This window comes from Marmota monax, unplaced genomic scaffold (genome assembly GCF_021218885.2).
Source record: "Marmota monax isolate L192 unplaced genomic scaffold, Marmota_monax_Labrador192_F-V1.1 WCK01_AAM20220418_F8-fsc00390, whole genome shotgun sequence".
NCBI classification, from domain to species: domain Eukaryota; kingdom Metazoa; phylum Chordata; class Mammalia; order Rodentia; family Sciuridae; genus Marmota; species Marmota monax.
Genome location: NW_026693450.1, coordinates 698,046 through 721,073, shown reverse-complemented (window position 1 = coordinate 721,073; position 23,028 = coordinate 698,046).

Here is a 23,028-nt window from a genome sequence, read left to right as displayed (position 1 = left end):
GTTTAGGGTTAGTGTTAGGGTTAGTGCTAAGATTATCATTAGATTTAGGGCAATGGATAGGGTTAAATGTCAGGTTAGGTTTAGGGGTAGTTTTATGTTTAGAGTTAGTTTTAGGGTTTGGGCTAGGGTTAGTGTTAGAGTAAGGGTTAAGGTTTTATCTAGGATTAAGTCTACAATTAGGGTTGGGTTTAGGGTTAGGTCTAGGATTAGGTTTACTATTAGGATTAGAGCTAGGGTTATCATTAGGGTTAAGGTTTGATTTAGGATAATGGATAATTTTACAGATAGTATTAGGGCTAGTGTTAACATTATTATTAGGGCTAGGATTAGGATTTGGTTTAGGGATAGGGCTGGGTTATGTTTAGTTTTCGGTTTTGAGTTTTATCAAGGGTTAGGTCTAAGTCGTGGGTTAGGGTTAGCATGAGGGTTAGGCTTAGTGTAAAGTATAAGGTTAGGTTAGGGTTATGGTTATGCTTTGGGCTAGATTTAGGCCTAGGATTAGGGTTAGGTTTTGTGTTAGTGTTACCGCTGTTGACCGGTGATGAGTTCTTGCTTCCCCAATGTTGAAGAATAACACCAAAGAAGCACGCTGAGGCAAGGTCAGAGTAGAAATTAGAAGTTTATTAAAGGACAGCAGAAAAGACTTCTCCCGGAGGAAGAAGGGGACCCAATAGGTGGAATCCGTGGAAGTGCGGTTGTTTCCCCTTTTTATAGTTTTGGTGATGGAATGTAGGTTGGAAGGCCCGAGGGGTGGGACACAGGTGGGCCAAAGAAGTAATCTGGTCAGGAAGGACTTCTGAGTCAGCACCTTTTTGCTGGGGGCTGTTCATTAACATTCCTTTGAGGTGGACTTTGGCCTAGGGCCTTTTAGGGACTTCATTAACATTCCATGAGTTGTCCTGTTTTCCCTGAGTCATTCTCCTCACGGCCTCCATTTTAGATTTCACTCGATATTAGATTTACCTAGCTACACTGACTACCTAACTTTAAATCTGGCTTCATTCCCCCCTCTAAGTTGGGAACTCCTTACTGCTGTAAGGAAGGGGGGCGAAGAAGATCTTTCTGGCTTCTTCAGGCTGAAAAGGGACAGTGTGGGGCAAGCAGTTTGGAGTCCCCCTTTAAAAATCGGGTCTATCGAGTGGTCTATGATAGAAGTCCAATTGAGAAGTAATAGTCTGGAGGGCCATTTGAGTGATGGATGGTCTATAAGAGAAACAAGAATTCATTAGTACTGGAACCATATTGATGCAGCAATATATGCCATAGCACAGGAATATGCCAATGAGTATGATGGCAAAGACAAAGACTAACAATGTTTTCCACCAGGAAGTACCAAGAACCAGGAGCTAAGATATTGTTTCCATGACAAAGTTGCTGAGGACATGGCTTCTATCTGAGCATGTAAATCTTTAAGGACATTTGTCACATTGCCAGAAATGTCAGGGATGTAAACACAACATTTAACTTTTAGGGTTACAGATGTTTTATCCTTTAAGATATAGTTTAATAATTTAATGTCATCTGATCTTGTAAAATTCTTTTATTATTATGACCTCTGTGTCTAATAGAGAAATCTTTAATTCTGTTACTGAGGGCTGGATAACCATACTTGCAAACACTAAGCCTACCTGTGTAAGTTAGAAATAAAGGCTTTAAACTAAAAACGACTCTGGCAGTTCCTTTTGATAGTTAGCAGGCATTCCTGTCTGAGAATCTCTTTTGTAGCTTCCAGTTTACTTATTTTTGGAAGTTACATTTAACTATTATTATTATTTAAAATGTCCAGGAACAGCTGTGCTTTGGCTTTGACTGTCTTTGCTAAGTGTTTAAGATGAAGCAAGTCAAACTGACTTTTGTTTTTATCTATTGTTAACTGTCAGCTGAGCTTCCCTGGGAGTCCTCGGGGAACTTCACAGCAGCTTCTCAGTTCTGCTAGTGCCATTGCGCTAGGATGGGTCCAGGCCTTGCTTGACCATGTGGCTTCCCTTGGAAGCATCAGGGATGTCTCCCTTTTCTGATGACCCTCCTCTTCACAGCAAATGCACTGATTGGCTTTCTGTCCTCCACTGGTCTCATTAATCTCCATGCTCAGGAGGTTATGTGGCCTAGAGTTGCAGAGCCCTTTGGAGAAGTCCCCTATTCCCTGATTCAGACTGACTCAGAGGGCAAGAGCCAAATATTGGTTTTCTTGGCCCTTTTAATTTAACTAATTTTAAAACTTAATCTTAAACATCCAGCAAATAAGTTTCAACAGCCTATACTAAGAGTACTGGGCTTTAATGTCTATCTCTCTCTCCTGTAGGTGATAACTCCTTATCTTAAATTAACCCAGGTTGTGTGTTCTTAAAGCAGTACCTCTGCAAAACATTAACAGGCAATCTTAAATCATTTATAAGAAAACTACAAAATAAAATTATCAAGAGTAAAAACATATTTAGTTCATGTAATAGCTACCTTGAATTTTGGCAGAGTTATACATTATAATCCCTTGTTTGAGATCCTGGTAATCATGACAAAAATGAACTTTTGGACACAACTTTAAATGTACTGAAATCTGGCCTACTTCTTCCATAGTCACTTTCACATGTAGTGAGATGGGACAGAGCCTTATCTCAAGTAAGGCAGGGCTCTTCATAAATCTTAAGTACTGTAGTTCTGAAACTGATCTTTGCTTTTTAAACATCATTTTACAAAGCCTACATAAATTGTTGTGAACTTGAGCAAACACAATATAATATCACACCTAAAACATGAATTAAAGAAAAGCTGAAAGCTTTTAACCTTTTGTAGAAAAGTAGTAATGTACTTTTGTGTTTTGCAATAAAACCTTCAAACAGATTAGGCTCTCATTAACTTAAAAATACATTTAAATTGTATCTCAGTGTAAAAAGTAACATAGAACTTTACATAACTTATAGATAACAAGTCCAGTTATAGAACACAAATGATATAAATAAATCAACATGTTTTTCTTTTTAAATCTAAAATTGCCATACAATTTTAGAACACCAGCTTGATATAATGCTCTTTCTAAAGCTTCTACCTGACAGACTTGTATACCTGGAAGATATGGACACATTAACACCACAATTACATTGATGTTTTTATATTAACCAAGTTTAGCTTTTAAAGAAATAACATAGCACAATTCTCTAAAACAACAGCAATTGTTTGACCAGCTGTTTAATTTCTTTAAGATTACTTGCTCAAAAACTTACACTTATAAGCAACTTACAGACCTTCTTTATATCATTTACTGCAACCATCTTAATTACTTAATCATATAGACCCTTATCCAGAAACACATTTTCCCTCTATTAAATCCATACTTAGAACCTTCTAGTTTCTTTTTCATCTGTTAACCTCCTTCTGTTCACATTTTGAAACAATACTTGTAAATTTTATAGACATATTTTTTCATCTATTTACCAAATTTAAATTGAGCCATTTGAATCACGTGAATCAAAGATATTTGGATCCATTTTTTAATTTTTTTATGAGTGCTCCTCATCTGTCAATTGTCATATCACTGCATGATATATGGACATACAAACATACAGACATACCGACATACAACATGTAACACAAGTGTAACACAGCACAATAGTAAAGGCCTTGTAGCTTTCTCAGGTGAAATCTCATTGCAATGTTTAAAAAAACTCCAGTTGATCAAAAATAGAACTTATCAGAAAAACATTAACTTGTCTGTAGGATCAAAATCACGAGCTCAAAAAAAAAATACAGAATCTAAGAAAAAAGCAAAAGTCCTAGAAAAAAAATTGACAGGCCAGTAATTAGTAAATGCCATACAATTTACTCTTTTGTTTAATCTAGTTTGAGTTCCCATAAAAAGACACTTTACTCTTTTATTCTTGGGCCTCAGATATGTCTCATACTGAGTGCTCTAGGCTTCTTCTATTTGCATATCAACTTAAGTCCTGGCTGAGGTCTGGAAGGAACTGGGAAAACTGGAATTCTGAGCAGAAACCTCATGCCTAAGGCATTTTAACCATAAGTCACAATTTTTAGGTTTGGATGTTGAAAATTATGATACAAGTTTAAGATACAATTTACAAAATTTCATACCTTTACATTTTCCTACACTAGAAAAACTTGCTCACACAAAACTGAAAATAGGATCTCTCTTGATAATATAAAAGCCACCATCAGAAGAAATTCCTTCAGGATCATTAAGCTACTTCCTTTGTTCTGAAGTTCCTAAAGTAGTATTAAGTTACATTAAATCACCTGAAAAAAAAATCTTAAAGAGAGAACCACACACTACCATGTATATCCAAAATTAAGCTTTAAAAATTTAAGACTGCTGCTATTCAATGTTATTTCAATAATCCAGACCAACGTTCCAATTCAACATTTTTCTTAAATCTTACACACTGAGGGGAACAGATACCATATCATAATTTACTATCCTTGCCCAAGTTAATGCACTGGTACACCTAGTGAAATCTTCTCAGGCTACCCAGTTCAAAATAAAACTAAATGATTGGGATTTACTTGCCAACTTGGATGTAGAGTTCTTTTAATTTTCTATCCTAAGTATGTAAGTTCTCTGGCATGAAATATCTGGAATCACAAACTAAACAATTACCTAACCCCAACTTTTAACTGCAAGATTATGCAATGCTTCAAACTCATTTAGATACCAGGTTGTTACAATAAAAAATCTTTTAGACACATTTAGCCAAGATCATCCCCAAGAAACAATCTATAATAACCTTTAAAATAGAGAGACCAGATAAGAGAAAAATCTCTCCAGGTTTTTAACTTCCATTTAATTATGACTCCTATCAGTGGCACCATAGATTTCCCCATGAGTAGACCAGATGTTTTCACAGAGGGGCAACTATAGGTGCAAAATCAAGGGTCTCAGTGTGACTGACTTTACTGCATTCAGTGTCCCTTCTTTTTAAGTGGACAGAGATGGAGCAATCCTTACAGTGCAGGGAAGAATGAGGAAATTCCCCAAAGCGAAAATGGCTCCAGCAGCTGCTGGGAATCCTCAGTTTCCCTTTTACTTACAGGATTAGCTCCTTTGGATAGATCCAATCCCAGGCAATCTGGCATATCTCCTAACTTTCCAGTAGAGTCAGTTTTTATCTGCCTTAGGTCTTGAAGGGGGAAGGGGGTATGTACTTTGATCCACCCAAATTTTTCTCTTGATTCTTTTTCCTCAGTGAGTCCAAGATTTTTTTCTCTTCATGGCAGATATCATAGCTAAGTCTACTTTAGACTGTTGGCATAATTTAGGATTTTCCCTTAGAGCAAAGAAAATCTGAACATACAGCACCTCACACCATTTTTTTTAAAATTTTATCAAACTCTAAAATTGTATTAAAATTGATATTTCCCTCTGGTGGCCAGGTTTCTCCATCAGAGAGTTTGTATTGAGGCCAGGCCAAGAAAATGAGGTGCTTTTTCTTGAGCGTCTGAGGTGCAAATTTATCCCAATTTTTCAATACGCAGGCTAGTGGTGCACCTGGCATATTGGAGAGAGAGAAGCTCCCGTCTGAGTGAGAAGAAAACAGGACTCAGGCGCCCACGCCGCACCAGAGAAAACTGTTCTCATTAGGGATGTCTCCCTAAGCTTGAGCTTCCTAAATGGTCCAGAAAACCCATCTCTCACCTTGCTTTGCCAAGGGGTTTCTGGTCCCCTTTAGCAAAGTGCTAGAGTCTCAGTTTGCCCTGTGCCAGAGACCCTGGGAGGATTCAGACTTAAGGGCATTACTGCTTATCCTCCCGGCCACTAAAAACCCATTGCAAAAGAGAATCATGTGCTCTTTCATTGCCTTTGCTCTGTAGACTAAAGGAGCCACCTGAGTGTTAAGGGATATCTACTGGTTGTAAGGTAGCAGATTACCGGAGGAGTTGATTCTAAAAATGCCTGTCTAGTAGCTTAAAGAGAACACAGCTCATTTAAACATTGGGGCGGTAAAACAGACTAGTGAAATTTACCTATGCATCTTAGGGAACCTGGGCAGATTTTGCTAATTATACCATGCCTTTCTCTCAGTCCTACAACCTGAATTGCTAACATTTCTGACCTGCGAAGGAAGGGGAGCATCCAGGAGGAATGGATGCGAGGTTGGGAGTGTTGCATGGCCCATACGGAGGCAAATGTGATTGGGGCTTTCCATCAGTGCCATTCATCTACCGATCACCCTAGATACCCCTGAGGGCTGTCGGAAGGGGGCTCAAGAGAAAGGAACCTTAGGAATCGTCTGAGTGTAGCCCAGACCGGAATTCCGCAGTTGTTCCAAACTCCTTCCTCCACCTCCACGCATCTGAGGCAGATCGGGATTTGGGACACTGTTTACTCACGCCAATTGCTCTCCAGGCCCAGACAGAAAAGTTGGAAGTGGCTTTGGCAGAACCCAACATGCCTGCTCTGTATTGAATAGGTGATTGAGAGCTGCCTAGGCCGGGAAACCTCTCACCCGAGTCTTGAAGAGTGGCGGCTGCACTAATTGCGTTTAAGTAGCCATCGGGTGCCCACCTTACCCTCCAGAAAGAAATAGAGAGAAAGATGCACCTCAAACAGACATGGGGTGCGTGCACTTACCTCGGTGTAGAATCTCGGTGGAACCTCCAATATGTTACCGCTGTTGACCAGTGACGAGTTCTTGCTTCCCCAATGTTGAAGAATAACACCAAAGAAGCACGCCGAGGCAAGGTCAGAGTAGAAATTAGAAGTTTATTAAAGGACAGCAGAAAAGACTTCTCCCGGAGGAAGAAGGGGACCCAAGAGGTGGAATCCGTGGAAGTGCGGTTGTTTCCCCTTTTTATAGTTTTGGTGATGGAATGTGGGTTGGAAGGCCCGAGGGGTGGGACACAGGTGGGCCAAAGAAGTAATCTGGTCAGGAAGGACTTCTGAGTCAGCACCTTTTTGCTGGGGGCTGTTCATTAACATTCCTTTGAGGTGGACTTTGGCCTAGGGCCTTTTAGGGACTTCATTAACATTCCATGAGTTGTCCTGTTTTCCCTGAGTCATTCTCCTCACGGCCTCCATTTTAGATTTCACTCGATATTAGATTTACCTAGCTACACTGACTACCTAACTTTAAATCTGGCTTCATTAGGTTTAGAGCTAGTTTTAGTGCTATGGTAATAAGTGTTATGTTTATGGTTATGGCTAGGTCTAGTGTTAGGTTCGGTTTCAGTTAGGGTCAGTTTTATAGCTAGGGTTAGTGTTACTGTCAGGGTCTGTGTTTGGATAAGGGTTAGGTTTAGGGCTAGGGCCAGAATTAGGATTGGTTAGTTCTAGAGGTAAGGTTAGAGTTTGGCTTAGGTTAATGCTTATCATTAGAGCTATGGCTATATTTTGTTTAGGTCTTAGTTAAAGATATTGCTAGATTTAGTATTAGGTTTAATCTAGGGCTAGTGTTAGGTTTAGATATAGGGTTATGAGTAGGGCTAGTGTTAGGGTTTGGTTTATGTTCAGGGTCAGAATTAGGGTCAGGTTAGGGTTAAAATTTGGGTTATGGTTATTAAAAAAATTAGGGCTAGGGTTAGAACAAGTAATATGGTTAGGGTTTGGGTTAGACTAAGGATTAGTTTTAGGACTAGGGTTAGCATTAGGGTTGGGGTTTGTCTACGGTAAAGTATAAGGTTAGAGCTAGGATTTGACCTAGGGTTTGGGTAGGGTTAGGGCTAGTGTTAGGGTTAGGGTTAGGGTGAAAGCTAGGGTTAGGTATCAGATATGGGCTAGGTTTGGGTTAGCATTAGGTTTGAGGTTACGGCTAATGTATGATCTAGGGTTATGATTAGAACTAGTTTTAGAATTAGGGTTAGGACCAGGTCTAGTGTTAGGTTAAGGTTTAGGTTTAGGATGATGTTTAGAGGTAGGTTTAATGTTAATGTCAGAGACAGGTTTAGGGGTAGTTTTAAGGTTAAGATTAGGACTCAAATTGTGGCTAGGCTTAGGGCTAGATATAAGGTTAGGGTTTGGTTTAGGTAAAAGTTTAGGGTTAGTGTTATGGCTCAGTTTTGATTTAGGGCTAAGCCTATGTTTAGGGCTAGTTTTAGGGTTAGCATTAGGGTTAAGGCTAGTGTTAGGGTTAAGTTTACGTGTAGAATTATGGTTAGATTTAGAGTCATGTTTAGATCTAGGGCAAAGTGTAAGGTTAGAGCTAGGGTTATTCTAGCTATGGCTAGGAATAAGTTACGGTAAGTGATAGGGTTAGAATTAGGGCTAGGGCTATGGTGAGAGTTATAATTAGGCTTAAATCTAGGAATAGGGTTAGGTTTAGGATTAGGGTTAGGGTTAGTGTTAGGCTTTTTTCTAGGGTTAAGCTTAGGACTAGGTTTAGTGTTAGGGTTAGGGTTTTCGTTAGGTTTAGGTAAGCAATGGGGTTATAACTAGGTTTAGGGCTAGGGAAAGGGTTAGGATTAGGGTTAGGGTTATGATTAAGGCTAGGTTTTGGGCTATGATGAGAGCTAGTGTTCGTGTTAGGGTTAGGACTAGGATTAGGGCTAGGGCTAATGTCAGGTATAGGGTTACAGTTAGAGATAGTTTGCGGTTTATGTTTATGATTAGGTCTAGTGTAAGGGTTAGATTTATGGTAAGGGTCAAGTTTATAGCTGTGTGTATTATTAGGGTCAGTGTTTTGTTTAGGTTAAGGTTTAGGTTTAGGGCTCGAATTAGCATTAGGGTTAGAGTTAAGGTTAGGGTAATGAATAGGCTTAGGATTAGGGTTCACGTTAGTTTTGGAGCAGTGGATAGGTTTAGGGATTGCAATAGGGTTAGGGTTAAGCCATGGGTTAGCATTAGGGTTAGGATTGTGGTTAGGGTAATGGATAGAATTAGAGCTAGGGTTAGGGCTAGGGTTATTGTTAGATTAGGGTATGGTTAGGGTAGTTGTTATAATTAGAGCTATGGTTAGAGCTATGATTAATGTTAGGATAAGGCCTAGTGTTATGTTAGAGTTTGGGATAGGTCTAGGGTTATGTTAAGGGTAAAGGTTAGGCTTTGAGCTAGGGTTAGGTCTAAAGCGAGGCTTAGGGTTAGGGTTAGGGCTAGGGTTAGCTTTAGGGTTAGGGTTAGGGCTATGTTCAGGCCTAAAATTAGGACTCGGTTTTGTGTTAGTTTAGAACTAGTGTTAGGGCCATGGGTAATGTAAGAGCTAGGGTTATTATTAGGGATAGTTTTAGGTTTAAGGTTATGGCTAGGTCTAGTGTTAGGATTAGGTTTTGGTTTAGGGTGAGCTTTGGAGCTAGGATTATGTTAGGGTCAGGGCCAGTGTTCAGGTTAGAGTTAATGTTGGATTTAGTGCCAGAATTAGGACTAGGCTTAGGTCTAGGGATAGGGTTAGTGTTTGGGTTAGGTTAAGGATTATTGTTAGGGCTAGGGCTAGGTTGTTCAAGTGTAGGGCTGGAGATATGGATAGATTTAGGATTAGGTTTAAGTCTAGGGCTAGTGTTAGGTTTAGGTTTAAGTATATGATTACCGGTAGGGCTAATGTTAATGTTCGGTTTTGGGTTAGGGTCAGGTTTATACCTGCGGTTAGTGTTAGGGTCAGAATAAGTGTCAGGATTAGGGTTTGGGTTTTGGTTAGGGTTAGAGATAGAACGAAGGATAGGGTTAGGGCTAGTAATAGGTTAGGGTATGGGTTAGGCTAAAAATTAGGGTTAGGACTAGGGTTAGCATTAGCTTTAGGGTTTACCTTAAGGTAATGTACAGGGTAAAAGCTAGGGTAAGATCTAGGGTTAGGGTACAGATTAGGGCTATTTTTAGGGTTAGGGTTAAAACTAGGTTTAGCACTCAGCTTAGGGCCAGGTTTTGGGTTAGTTTGGGGCTACTGTTAGGCCTACAATATATAAATATATAAACCAGGGTTATGATTAGGGCTACTTTTTTGGTAAGTGTTACGGCTAGGTCAAGTGTTAGGGTGAGGGTTACCATTAGCGTGATGTTTAGAACTAGAGTTAGTGTTAGGGTCAGGGTCAGTTTTTGGGTTATATTGACCGTAAGGATTAAACCCAGAATTATCACTAGAGTTAGGTCTAGGGGTAGGGTTAGTGTTTTTGTTAGGTTAAGGTTTATCAATAGGGCTAGGGCTAGGTTTTTGTTTAGGTTTAGGGCTAGAGATGCGGCTAGAGATAGGATTAGGTTTAGGTCTAGGGCTAGTGTTAGGGTTAGGTTTAGGTGTAGGCTTATTGCTATTGCTAGTGTTAGGGTTTTGTTTATGATTAGGGTTAGGTTTAGACATATGGTTACTTTTAGGGTCAAAATACTTGTGAGGGTTAATTTTAGGGTTTGGGTTATGTTTAGAGCTGGAATGAGGGCTAGGGTTAGGACTAGTAATAGGGTAAGGGTTTGGGTTAGGCTAAGGATTAGGTTTAGGCCTAGGGTTAGCATTAGGGTTAGGGTTAGCTTAGGGTAAAGGATAGGATTAGAGGTAGGATTAGGGCTATGTTTAGAGTTAGGGTTAGAGCTAGTGTTAGGTTTAGGGTTAGGGTTAAAGCTAGGGTTAGGTCTTGCATTAAGGCTAGGTTTTGGTTGGAGTTAGGGCTAGTTTTAGAATTATGGCCAATGTATGGACTAGGGTTATGATTTGGGCTAGTTATAGGATTAGGGATAGGACTGGGTATAGTGGTAGGGTTAGGTATAACGTTTAGAGCTACGGTTAGTGTTAGGGTCAAATTGAAGGTCCGAGTAGTTTTAGGGTTAGGGTTTGGACTCGAATAAGGGTTAGGGTTAGGGCTAGGTGTAGGGATAGGTTTTGGTTTAGGTGAAGTTTTAAAGTTAGGGCTATGGCTCGGTTTTGTTTTAGGGCTAGGGCTATGGTTAGGGCTAGTTTTAGGATTAGCATTAGGTTTAAGGCTATTTAGGATTAAATCTAGGGTTAGGTCTAGGGCTAAGGATAGGGCTACTGTTAGGTCTTGGTTAATGGCTAAGATTAGGGTTATGGTAAGAGATAGGTTTAGAACTAGGAATAGGGCTAGGGTGAGAGTGAGAGTGAGTCTTATGGCTAAGCTTAGAGTTTGGTTAGGTATAGGGCTTAATTAGGGCTAGTAATAGGGCTATATTAATGGTTATGTTTAGGCCTGGGGTTAGTTTTAGGCTTAGGGTTAGGTTTAGTGTAAGCAATAGGGTTAGAGCTAGGGCTAGGTCTAGGGTGAAGGTTAGATTTAGGGTTAGAGCTAGGGTTTCATTAGAGTTATTATTAAGGCTAGGTTTAAGGCTAGAATGAGGACTAAGGGTTTGTGTTAGGGTTAGGGCTAGGATTAGTGTTAGGGCAAATGTCAGATCTAGGGTTACGGTTAGTGATACTTTTAGGGTTATGTTTATGGCTGTCTTTAGTGTGAGTGTTCGGTTTAGGTTAAGGGTCAAGTTTAGAGCTAAGGGTATTATTAGGGTCAGGGTCAGGTTTAGGGTTTTGATTAGGTTAGAGTTTAGGGTTAGAGCTCGAATTAGCTTTAGGTTTTGGGTTAAGGTAATGATATTGTTTGGTTTAGGGTTTAGGTTAGATTTAGCATAATGGATAGGGTTACAGTTAGGCATAGGGTTAGATTTAGGCCTAGGGTTAGCATTATAATTAGGGTTATATTAGGGTAATTGATTGGGTTAGAGATAAATTTAGGGCTAGGTTTATGGATAGGATTAGATCAAGGTTTAGGATTAGGTTTATGGGTTTGGTGTGTGTTAAGGTTAGGGCTAGAATTACGGCTAGTGAAAATGTCAAGTCTAGGGTTATGGTTACAGATAGTTTTAGGGTTAGGTTTATGGCTAGGCCTAGTATAAGGATTAGGTATAGGGGTAGGTTCAGGGTTTGAGCAAGGTATATTATCATGGGAAGGGTCAGAGCTAGAATTTGAGTTAGGTTAAGGTTTAGGATTAGGGCTTGAATTAGCATTATGGTTAGGGTTAGGGTAATGATAGGGTTAGGTTTAGGGTTCAGGTTAGGTTTAGGTTAATGAAATAGTTTAGGGTTAGGGATAAGTTTACAGTTAGGCCTAGGGTTACCATTAGAGTTATGGTTATGGTTAGGGTAATGGATAGGGTTAGAGCTAGTAATACGGCTTGGGTTATGGTTAGAATTCTGGCTAGTGTTAGGGTAAGGTTTAGCGCTAGGATCTGGGTTAGGGTTAGGTTTAGAGTTAGGATTATAGCTAGGGTTAAGGCTCAGAGAAGGGCTTGGTTTGGGGTTTGGTTAGGCCTATGTTTGGGGCTATGGCTAATGTACGAACTAGTGTTGCATTTAGTGCTATTTTATGGTTAGGGTTAGGGCTTGGTCTAGTGTTACGGTTAGGTATAGGGTTAGGGGGAGGTTTAGAGCAAATGTTATTGTTAGAGTCAGTGTCAGATTCAGGGATAGTTTTAGGGTTAGTGTTAGAACTCGAATTAGGGCTAAAGTTAGTACTAGGTGTAAGGTTAGAGTTTGGTTTAGGTAAAGGGTTAGGCATATAGGTTGGTTTTGTTTTAGGACTAGGGCTACGGTTACAGCTGGAGTATGGAATAGCCTCAGGGTTAGGGCTAGTGTTAGGTTGAGGTATAGGCTTAGGGTAGGGTTAGATTTAGAGTTAGGGTTAGATCCAGGGTTAGGGCTAGGGTTAGGATTATGGTAATGAATATGATAAGAACTAGGGATATGGCTAGGGTGAGAATTAGAGTTAGTCATAGTAGTAGTCTTAGGGTTAGGGTTAGGGTTAGGGCTAGGGTTAGGGTGAAATTAGGGCTAGGATTAGGACTAGGGTTAGTGTTAGGTTTAGAGCTCTATTAGAGTTAGAAATAGGGCTAGAGTTAGTGTTAAGGTTAGAGCTAAATTAGGGATAGGATTAGGGCTAAAGTTAGTGTTAGGTTTAGGGGTAAATTAGAGCTAGTATTAAAGCTAGGGTTAGTGTTAGGGTTAGACCAAGGGGTTGGGCTAGAGTTAGGGTTAGCATTGGTGTTAAGGTTAAGTTTAGGGGAATTAGTGGGGTTATAGCTAGCTTTAGGGCTAGGATGTGGATTAGATTAGGATTAGGCCCAGGGTTATGGTTAAGTTTAGGATTAAGGCTAGGTTTAAGGCTAGGTTAAGGGCTAGGGTTTCTCTTAGGGTTATGGCTAGGACCAGGTCTAGGGCTAATATCAGGTCTAGGGTTAAAGTTAAGGATAGTTTTAGGATTAGGTTATGGCTAGGTCTAGTCTAAGAGTTAGGTTTAGATTAAAGGTCAGCTTTAGGGCTAGGGTTATTATTAGGGTCAGAGTCAGGGTCAGGGTTAGCATTTGGTTTAGCTAAAGGTTTAAGATTAGAGCTCAAATTAGCATTAGGGTTAGGTTTATGGGTAGTGTAAAGGATAGGGTTTAGTTTAGGTTTCAGTTAAGGTTTAGGGTAATGAATGGGTTAGATTTAGCAATCGGGTTAGGTTTATCATTAGGGTTAGGGTTATGTTTAGTGTAATGGATAGGTTTAGAGCTAGGGTTAGGGCTAGAATATGGTTTGGATTAAGGCTAGGATAAGGACTAAGTTTAGGGATATGGCTAGGGTGTGATTTGGGGTAAATTTTAGGGTTAGGGTAAATGTTAGGTTTAGGGCTAGGGTTATGGTTAGGTTAGAGTAAGGGTTAGTGTTTGAGCTAGGGTAAGGGCTAGGGTGAGTGTTAGGTTTAGGTCTAGGTTTACCTTTATGGTTAGAGTTAGGTTTAGTGTTAGGAATAGGGTTTTAATTATGGTAAGGGTTAGGGTTAGGGTAATGGATATGGTTAGAGCTAAATTTCAGGCAAGGTTTAATGTTAGGTTTAGGGCTAGGGTTATGGTTAGGGGTTAGGATAGAGCTAAGGTTATGTTTACTGTAAAGGTTAGGCTTTGAGCTAGGGTTAGGTCTAAGGTGAGGCTTAGGTTAGGGCTAGATTTAGGGTTAGGGTTAGGCTGAGTGTTATGCTTAGAGCTAAGTTTAGGCCTAGGATTTGTCCTAGGTTGTGTGTTAGGTTTAGGGATAGGGTTAGGACTATGGGTAATGTAAGAGCTAGGGGTATATTTATGGCTAGTTTTAGGGTTAGGGTTATGGCTAGGTCTAGTGTTAGGTCCAGGTTTTGGGTTAGTTTGAGGTTTAAAGCTAGATTCAGTGTTAGAATCAGGGTCAGTTTTGGGGATAGGGTTACATTTAGGGTTATATCCAGAATTGGGACTAGGTTTAGGTTTAGGGGTAGGATAAGTGTTCAGTTTAGGTTAAGGTTTATTGTTAACTCTATCCCTATTTTTTACACTAAACCTAACCCTAACCCTAATATTAACACTTACTTTGAACCCTTTCCTGAACCCAACACTAAACCTAACCCTAACCCAAATTATAATCATAACACTAATTCTAACCCTAAAACTAACCCTAACAGTAACCTTAACCCAAACACTAAAACTAACCTTAACATTAACCCTAAGATGAACCAGAACCTTAACCCTAACATTAACCCTAAATGTAAACCTAACCCTAAACCTAACCCAATAAATAACATTAATCCTAACACTAACACTAACCCTAACACTAAAACTAAACATAACACTAAATGTAACCCTAACACAAACCCTAAGGCAAACTCTAACTCTAATCCTAACACTAACCCTAATCCTAACAATAACCCTAACACTAACACTAAACCCTAACTCTAACCTTAACACAAACTCTAAACCTAAACCTAACACTAAATCCAACCCTAAACCTAACCCTAACACTAACCCTAATCCTAATCGTAACTGTAACCCTAACCCTAATACTAATCCTAATCCTAACTGTAACCCTAACCCTAACACAAACCTTAACACTAACCCTAACACTAACCCTAACCCTATCCCCAAACCTCACTTTAACCCATAACCTAACACTAACACTTATCCTAACCCTAAACCTAACAGTAAACCTAACCCTAAACCTTATCTAACCCTAAACATTACCCTAACTTGAAAAAAAAAAACCTAACCCTAAACCTAACAATAACCCTAATGCTAACACCAAACCTAACTTTAATCATAAAGCTAACACTAACACTAATCCTAACCATAACACTAAACCTAAAACTAACCCTAACCCTAAGCCTAACGCTAACCTTAACTCTAAACTTAAACCTAACCCTAATGCTAACCCTAACACTATCCTTAATCTTAACCCTAAATATAACACTGACCCTAATTCTAACCGTAAACCTAATTTTAAACCTAACCATAACCCTAACACTAATCCTAATGCAAACCCTAAACCTAACCCTAACACTAATCCTAAAACTAACCCTGAACCTAAATCCAACCCTAACTTTAAATCTATCCCTAATCCTAACCCTAACACTAATCCTAACCCTAACCCTTAGGCTAACAGTAAACATAACCCTAAACCTAACACTAACACTAACCCTAACCATAACCATAACATTAACCATAACCCTAACCATAAAACTAACTCTACACCTATCACTAACCCTAACACTATCCTTACCCTAATCTTAACCCTAACCCAAACCGTAATACCAAACCTATACCTAACCCTTACCTTAACCCTCACGCTAAACCTAATCCTAAATAAAACCTAACCCTAACCCTAACACAAACCTTAACCGTAAACATAACCTTAACCCTATCCTAACCCTAACACTAACCCTAAGATGAAACTTAACCCCATGTCTAACACTAACACTAAATCTAACACTAATCCTAACCATAACGCTAACACTAACCCTAACCCCTACCATATCACTAACACTAACCCAAAACATATTTCTAAACCTATCACTAACCCTAACCCTAATCATAAACATAAACGGAACTCTAACACCAACCCTAATTCTAACTCTAAACTAACAGTAACACTACTCCTAACCATAAACCTAACCATAAAGTTAACACTAACCCTAACCCTAACCCTTACTCTAACACTAATCCTAACCCTAAAACTGAACCTAACACTAAACCTGAATCGAAACCTAACCCTAACCGTAACACTAACCCTCACCCTATGCCTAACATTAATCTTAAACCTATCCCTAACCCTAACACTATCCATAATATTAACCCTAACACTGACCCAATCACTAACACTAAACCTACTCCTAACCCCAACCCTAACCCTAAACCTAACACTCATCCTAACCATAACCCTAACACGAAACCTAAACTTAACCGTATCACTAACCCTAACCCTAACCCTAACACTAACACTAAACCAAACCCTTACCCTAACCCTAACACTAACCGTAACCCTAACACTAACCCTAACCCTAACCCTAATCTGAACTTTAAGCCTAAAATTTATACTAACACTAACCCTAACACTAAGCCTAAAAATAACTTTAATCCAAACCCTAACACTAACCCTAAAGCTAATGTTAACCCAAACACTAACACTAAACCTAACCCTAACCCTAACTGTAACCCTAAACATACCTAATACTAACAATATTGCTAACCCTAAACATCCTTAACCCTAACACTTTTGCTAAACATAATCCTAACCCTAACTCTAACACTAAAACTAACCCTAACCCTAACCCTAACATGAACATTAACCCTAACACAAATCCTGACCCTAACCATAACACTAACCCTATCCCTAAACTTCACCCTATCCCTAACATTAACACTAACCCTAACACAAATCCTCACTGTAACCATAATCCTAACCCTAACCTAATCCTAACCCTAACTTAATCCTAACCCTAAACTTAACCTAAACCTTACCCTAACCCTAACCCTAACACTAAAACTATAACTAACCTTAGCCTAAATCTAACAATAATACTAACAATAAACTTAACCCTAAATCTAACCCTAAATTTAATCCCAACACAAACCTTAACACTAACATTAACCCAAACCTAACTGTACACCAACACTAACCCTAATCTTAATCTCAACCGTAACCGTAACCCTAACCCTAAACCTAACCCTCACCCTAACACAAACCCTAAAACTAAAACTAAGACTAACCCTAACCATAAACATAACCCTAACTCTAAACCAAACCCTAACATTAACCCTAACCCTAACACTAACACTAACTCTATCTGTAAACATAATCCTAACCCTAATACTTAACCTAACACTAACCTTAACCCTATACCTAACACTAACACTAACAATAACACTAACCCTAACCCAAACACTAAACTTAACCCCAACCCTAACCCTATCAATAACACTAACCCTAAACATAAGCCTAACATTAAACCTAAAACTATCCCTAAACCTAATACTATCCATAACCCTAAACCTAACACTAACACAAACACTAAAACTAACCCAACCCTAAACCTAACCCTAACCCTAACACACACCCTAACCCTAACCCTAACACAAACCCTAAGGCTAAGCATAACACTAACACTAATTATATCCCTAACTCTAACACTAACCCTAAAACTAACCCTTACCATAACTCTATTTCTAACCCTAACCCTAACCCGAAACCTAAACCGAACTGTAACTCTTACCCTAACACAAACCCTAACACTAAGCCTAAAAACTAAGCCCAACCTAACTCTAGCACTAACTCTAATGCTAACCCTAAGCCAAAACCTAACACTAAACATAACCTTAAACTTAAACCTAAACCTAACCCTAAACTTTACCCTAACCCTTACCCTAAATTGAGCACTAACCCTAAACCTAACACTAACCCTAACCCTAACCATAACACCAAACCTAAACCTAAACCTAACACTAACACTAACCCTAACCCTAAAAGTATCACTAACCTTAACACTATCCCTAACCCTAATCCTAACACTAACCCTAACCCTAATCCTAACCCTAAACCTAACCCTAACCCTAACCCTAAACCTTATCCTACCACTCACGCTAACCCTAACTCAAATTCTAACCCAACCCTAACACTAATTTTAACCTTAACCCTAACCATTACACTAATACTAACCCTAACACCAACCCTAACCCTAACCACAACTCTAACCCTAACCCTAACCCTTACACAAACATAAAACTAATCTTAACTCTAACACTAACCTTAACCATAACCCTAACTTTAACCCTAACCCTAAACCTAACACTTACCCAAACCCTACCCTATATCTAACCCTAACCTGAACGCTAATACTAACCCTAAACCTCACCCTATCCCTAACCCTAATCCTAACACTAGAACTCAAACTAACACTAATCCTAACAAAAGCATTAATCCTAACCCTAAACCTAACCCTAAATCTAAATTAAACATAACACTAACCCTAAACATATCTCTAACACGAACCCTAACTCTAACCTTAACCATAACTTTAGCATGAACCCTAATTCTAACCCTAAACTTAACCCTAACCTGAATCCTAACCATAAACATAACTATAACCCTAAACCTAAACTTCACCCTAATACAAATTTTAACACTAAACATAACAATAACCCCATCCCTAACACTACTTCTATCTGTAACCATAACCCTAACCATCACACTTACCCTAAACCTGAACCTCACCCTAACCCTAACATTAACCCTAACACTAACATTACCCCTATCCCTAACACCAACAATAACCCTAACAATAATCCTAACCCAAACACTGACCCTAACCCGAACCCTAACCCTATCACTAACACTAACCTTAAACATAACCATAAACCTAACACTAACCCTAACCCTAACCCTAATACTAACACTAACCGTAACCCTAACCTAAAGGGAACACTAAACCTAACCCTAAAACTAAACATAAACTTAACACTAACCCTAACACTAACCCTCATCCTAACACTAACCCTATCCCTAAACCTAACCCTACCACTAACCCTAAAATTAACACTAACCCTAACCGTAATATTAACCCTGAACCTCAGCCTAAAACTTACCCTAAATCTATCCCTAACCCTAACACTATCCATAACCCTAACCCTAACTTTAACTCAAACACTAAAACTAAACCTAACCCTAACCAGAACCCTAACCATAACACCCACCCTAACACTCACCCTAACTCTAATCCTAACACGAACCCTAACCTTAACCCTAACACTAAGCCTAACACTATCCCTACTCCTAACACTGACTCTAAAGCTATCCCTTATCATAACTCTAACACTAACATTAACACTAACCCTAACCCTAACCATAACACTTACCCTAACACTAAACCTAACCGTATTCTGAACTGTAAAACTAGCACTAATACTAAACCTTACCTTAACATAAACCCTAACACTAAGCCTAAAACTAACCCTAAACTAATCCTAACACTGACCCTCACTCTAAACCTATACCAAACCCTAACACTAAACCTAACCTTAAACCTAAACCTAAGCCTAACCCTCAACATTACCGTAAACCTAACCCGAGCACTAACCCTAATCCTAACCCTAACACTAACCCTAACACTTACCCTAACCCTAACAGTAACCCTAAAACTTACACTAACCCTCACCCTTACCCTAACACTAATTCTAAACCTTACCCTAACTTTAATTCTAACACTAACCCTAACTCTAACCCTAATCCTAAACCTAACTTTAACCCTAGCCCTAACCCTAACCCTAATCCTAACACAAACCCTAACCTAAACCATAAACGTAAACCTAACCCAACCTTAACCCTAACCCTTATCTTACCCTAACCCTAACCCTAACACTAAACCTAAACCTAAACCTAACTCTAACCGTAACACTAAATGTAACCCTAACACTAACCCTAAACCTATCTCTAAACCTCAGAGTATATCTAAACTTAACCATAACCCCAACACTAACATTAACCCTAACACTAAACCTAATCCTAACAGTAAACCTAAACCTAACACCTACCCTAAATGTAACCCTTACCTAAACCTAACCCAATCAATAACACTAATCCTAAAACTAACACGAACCATAACATTAAGCCTAACACTAAACGTAAACCTAATCCTAACCCTAAACCTAACACTAACCCTAAACATAACCCTAACAGGAAACCTAACCCGAACCCTAACCCTAATTCTCTCACTAATCTAACCCTAACCCTAAACCTACAATAACCCTAACCCTAAGACTAACCCTAACCCTAAAACTAACCATAACCCTAACACTAACACGAATTCTAACCTTAACACTAACCGTGTCACTAAAACTAACCCTAAACCTGAACTTAATACTAACCCTAACCCTAACTCTAACACTAACATTAAACCTAACCCTAATCCTAAATGAAACACTAACCCTAACCCTAACCATAACACTAACCCAAATCCTAATCCTAACACTAAACTAACCCTAATCTTAACTGAAACCAAAAACCTAACCTTGACCCTAACACAAACCCTAAACCTAACACTAACACTAACCCTAACCCTAACACAAACTCTAAAACTAAACCTAACCCTAACACTAACCCTATCACCAACCTTAAACCTAACCCTAACCCTTACCATAACACTAAACCTAAACCTAACCCTAACCTAAAACTAACCCTAACCCTTAAACTATCCATAAGCTTAACACTATCCCTAACCCTAACACTAACCTAACCCTAACACTAACCCTAATCTAAACATAAACATAACCTTAAAACAAACCCTAAACCTAATCCTACCAACAACCCTAAACCTAAGCTAAATTCTAACCATAAACCTAACACTAATCCTAACGCTCACCCTAACCATTACCCTAATACTAACTCAAACACCAATCTTAACCCTAACCCTTACACAAACCCTAACCCTAATCTTAACACTAAAACTAACCCTAATCTTAATCCTAACTTTAACCCTAACCCTATCCCTAACCCTAACCCTAACCGTAATCCTAACCCTAACACTCAACCTAACCCCAATCTGAATGCTAATACTAACCCTAAACCTCACACTATCACTAACCCTAACCCTGAAACTAAAACTAAACCTAACACTATCCCTAACCCAAACATTAAACTTAAGCCTAACCCTAACAGTAACACTAACCCTAACCCTAAACCTAAACCTAAACCTAAACTTAACCCTAACAATAATCCTAAACCTAACCCTAACACTAACCCTAACACTAACCCTAACACTAACACTAACTCTACCACTAACATGAACCCTAACCCTAAACCTAACACTAACCATAAACCTAACCCTAAGCCTAACACTAATCCTAAATCTAATCCTAACTTTAACCCTAACCCTATCAGTAACACTACCCTTAACATTAACCCTAACCCTAACACAGACACTTTCACTTACCCTACACCTAACCCTAACCCTAAACCTATCCCAAACATTAAGACTATAGCTAACCCTAACCTTATCCCTAACACTAGCCCTAACACTAATTCTAACACTAACTCTAACCCTAATTCTAACTGTAACCCTAATTCTATCCCTAACCCTAACACAAAAAATATCCCTAACCCTAACACTAACCCTAACACTTTTACTAACCCCAAACATAACAATAACCCTAACAGTAACCATAACTCTAACCCTAACCTAACCCTAACCCTAACACAAACAGTAATAATAATGATAATCCTAACCCTAACCTAACCCTTACCCTAAACAAAACCTAAACCTTACCCTAACCCTAATCCTAACACTAATCCTAAAACTAAACTTAACCTAAATCTAATTATAACCCTAACAATAAACACAACCCTAAACCTAACTCTAAATCTAACCCTAACATGAGTATTAACCCTAAACCTAACCCTAAATTGAACCTAACCCTAACTCTAAACCTAACCATATCCTGAATCCTAACCATAACCGTAACCCTAACCCTAACCCTTACCCTAACACAAACTGTAACACTAACCCTAACACTAACCCTAAATTTAACTTTAACCCTAAACCTAACACTAACCGTAACCATAACACTAACACTAACACTCTTTTCGTAACCGTAACCCTAAACCTAACAGTTATCCTAACCCTAAACTTAACCCTAAACCTAACACGAACCCTACCCCAACCCTAACACTAACACTAACCCTAACACTAACTTAACCCTATCTCTAACACTACCACTAACTGTAACACAAATCTAAACCCTAACCCGAACACTAACCCTAACTGCAACCCTAACCCTATCACTAACATTAACCCTAAACATAACCCTAAACCACTCACTAACACTAACCCTAACCGTAACCCAGATAATAACATTAACCCTAACCCTAACCTAACCTTACAGTAACACTAACCCTAACCCTAAACCTAAACTTAAACTTAAAACTAACTCTAACACTAACACTTATCCTAACACTAACCATATCGCTAACCCTAACCCTAACACTAACTCTAAACCTAACCCTAACCCTAAATGTAATACTAACCCTAAACATAAGCCTAACAGTCACTCTAAACCTATCTTTCACCCTAGCACTATCCATAACCCTTACACTAACCCTATCCCAAACAATAAAACTAACCCTAACCCTAACTCTAACCCTAACATTCATCCTAACCCTAACTCAAACACTAAACCTAACATTAAACCTAAGCCTAACCCTAACCCTAAACCTTACCCTAACAGTAACACTAACATGAGCACTTACCCAAACCTTAACCCTATCCTTAACATTAACCCTAATTCTAACACTAACACTAGAACTTACCCTAAACCTAACACTAACACTAATCCTAACACTCACCCTAAAACTAATTCTAAACCTAATCCTAACTCTAAATCTAACACTAACCCTAACCCTAACCCTACATCTAACCATAATCCTAACCCTAACCTTAAACCTAACCCTAACACAAACCATAACCCAAACCTTAACACTAAACCTACATAAACCCTAACCATAACCATTAACTAACCCTAACACTAACCCTAACATGAACCATAAAACTAAAGGTAAAACTAACCCTAAACCTAACTCTATCCATAATCCTACCCCTATCCCAAACCCAAACACTAAAACTAACCCTAACCCTAAACCTAACCCTAACCCTAAACCTAACACTCACCATAACCCTAATCCTAACATGAACCCTAATCATCATCCTAACACTAAGACTAACCCTATCCCTAAACATGACACTAAACCTAAGCCTAACCCTTTCCATAACTCTAACCCTACCCTATCACTAACCCTAAACCTAACCCTAATCCTAACACTTACAATCACATTAAACCTAACC